General features: G+C 34.7%; 1 pseudogene; it reads left to right on the forward strand.

Moving 5' to 3' along the window:
* Positions 1-1651: 1651 nt before the first annotated feature.
* On the forward strand, positions 1652-2702 carry LOC149158124 (uncharacterized; annotated as a pseudogene).
* Positions 2703-2968: the final 266 nt, after the last annotated feature.

The raw sequence follows: 2968 nt of genomic DNA on the forward strand, positions 1-2968 counted from the left end.
GGAACAATTCTAAAAAGTCAATTAGGTCAAGAATTTACACCCAATATAAGGAGACACCCCTATTAATATGGCTATTCAGTGTGTTTCTTCCCCCACTATTATCAATCAGATGTTACCCATCCTCATATCTAAACAAAAGAAAAGGGAGAAATAAAATAAATGAAAAGCACCCCAATGGGGGAAGTAACGAGGGATATAAAAACCTTTTATGGGGCTATGAACATCTAGTTGGTAGTAAATGCTTATTATTTCATTGTGTTGATTACATTGTAGACATAGAAACTCATTAATATTGGAAGAATACTTTTAGAAATCCTTGAGTCATATTTAAGGAGTCAATAATAACCCTAATGACTTCACAACACACCCTATTACCAACTATCTTATATCTGACATTGACTTCACAACACACCCTATTACCAACTATCTTATATCCGACATTTAGTCATTATTTTGATCTTATATCTATCATTTAGTCATTAATTTGATTATTTTCTTATTATTCAGTTATGTAATTATATCATATTATGTTTGATCCTAAATCAAATATTTATCAGAGTGAGGAAAATCGGTTAGTAAAAGATATATTACTTAGTTTTTTAAATTGACGACAGGATTATCCATTAATTCAATGTAAAAGATATATTACTTAGTTTTTTAAATTGACTTCCGCTTAATATTCATTCGCAGTTTCCGTAAAGAAAAACTTGGCAGAAGTACCTACAACAAGTGGTGAATTGTGAGAAGAATATGTACAAGATCTGTGGGAGTCTTATCTTGCTGAACGGACACACTGTAAGATGTATCACACCTCATCTCTTTTCTCATTGATCGTCATTGTCAGTATTAACATGAAAACAACATACAAACAATTATATCCACAAACAATCAAATGACCAGCCACATATTGCCATGTCATTTCCCGAATATTATTACTGTGATACCATTTTTGCCTCAAATTTATGCTTAAAAATTCCATGGCATTTCCCCAATATTATAGATATGATACCATTTCTGCCTCAATTTTAAAGGCACACACTACAAAATATCCACCTCAGTGACCCTTTCCCATAGATCTTTAGTAGTGCTAGGATTTTTCCGCACAACAGTACCAAATCTAAGATAAGTTAAGGACAAGGCAACTTGTAGAGTATGAAAAATATGGGATTCATAAAGTGAAGGAACTTGCTACTAAGTACCCACTGGATTATGGGAAATATCTTTTCCTCTGAAAATATCAGAAGATTGAAAGTGAACCTCGTGTCAATTTAGAAGTGATAGGTTTTATATTATTTATTTGATAGAGACTAAGGTTATAGGTGATTGGTAAATTATTATTTATGGGATAATTTATCTATTAAATATAAATATTTAAAATTTGGAAGATGGTAAATAATTTTTGTGATAATTTAGTTGGAGGATGTTTTTTAAAATTGTTTTGACTTTGTCAGGAGTTTAATATTTTAGTTTGAAAATCAGAAACATGCCATAAAAGTAAAACCCTGTAGGTTACCATCATTGATAAATAATTGTAGATAACATGATTTTCATTGTGATAAATAATAGTAGGTAACATGATTTTCATCGAATATAATAATAATGAGTTAATTATATTAATGAAACTTCAATTAATAATTTGGCTCCATAGTAGATGGAGGACACCGATTTTTTGGACTTTGAAATGGAGGACTTGACCCCCCCCAAGGCTCTGCACAAGGCTCCGGACCGAAAAAAAAAGTGCAATTCTCATTGGTTTGGACGAGCTTCTTCATGACCATTATCAAGAGAAGATTAAAATTGTTGAAAGAGAGTCGAAAAAAGCAAGGATGTACTCATCTGATAGCTCAGATGAGGAGGATGATAAACGAGGAAAGAAGAAAGAGGAGCAATTGTCTGAGTTTGTTAGTGAGTGTGAAAGGCAGGTGCATAATATTGTTGCAACAGTTGACGTTGCATCATGGGGTGAAAGAATATTTGGTTCTCAGAAATCCTCTCCAAAACTGGTTGTTCCAACAGTTGATGTGTGTCCCCTACTGCAAAAACTTTCAGAAAACAATGAGCTCAGATTAATGACAGGCTTGAGTGCTCAAAATGGAGAGTCTTTCATGGTAGAGCTTTTAAGAAGTGGTTGGTTTCTCAACTTGATTTTATCTCGTAGTCACTGTGATGAGTTTACTGTATGTTGGGCCTTCAATTTAATGGCACACACGTCAAATGAAAATGTGGAGATGTCTGCTTTTGATTTCTTATGCAGCATCATTCTTTCAGGAACTGAGGGTTCATAAAGCTTTTGTACTCTTGATTGGGTTCCTACCTATGATCAAATTAAAGAAATTGTTCAAATATACGGATATTTGGAAGATTGTATGGGAGATGAGTGGATGCTCTCAGAAGATAAAGATGATTTTTCCTACGATGGGCCGCCAGAGAATATTCGGTCTTGGGTCAAATTTGTGGCTGCTTGTTGCCGGGCAAGGAAGTCGAGGTCTATTTTAACAGCCTCTGAAGCAGAGAATTTGGCAGTCATGGTAACACGGTTCTTTTTAGACTGTAAACTTCTTTGTCTTTCTGGCATTTTGCAAGAATGCCTGGCATCCATTGTGAATTTCTTCACATATGAAGAATGGGTTTCCAGCTCAGACATAATTTCTTTCTCTCTTTCATGCAACCTTCCTGAGATGAACTTTAATTGCTTGAAATGAAACTTCAATTAATAAGGGCTACAACTCTGGTATGCATCCATAACTTCAATTCTGAAACTTGAGGGACCTAGAGTGTTCCCCCTCAGAAGCCTTTAAAGTGATTTGAAAACCAGTTGGTACTACAACTCTATTGCTTGTCGAATAACTGCGAGCATAATTCATTGCATTGAAAAATTTATACTCTCGGCAGTCCTATTACTCGGCTCTGGGGACGCATTTCTAGCTCGTATCAATGTCTTTTGCCGCCCTTTCATGGCTTTGCAATT

Source organism: Pinus tabuliformis, chromosome 5_2, assembly GCF_031772625.1.
Source record: "Pinus tabuliformis cultivar Carrire ecotype Pingquan chromosome 5_2, CPIR1, whole genome shotgun sequence".
Taxonomy (NCBI): Eukaryota; Viridiplantae; Streptophyta; class Pinopsida; order Pinales; family Pinaceae; genus Pinus; species Pinus tabuliformis.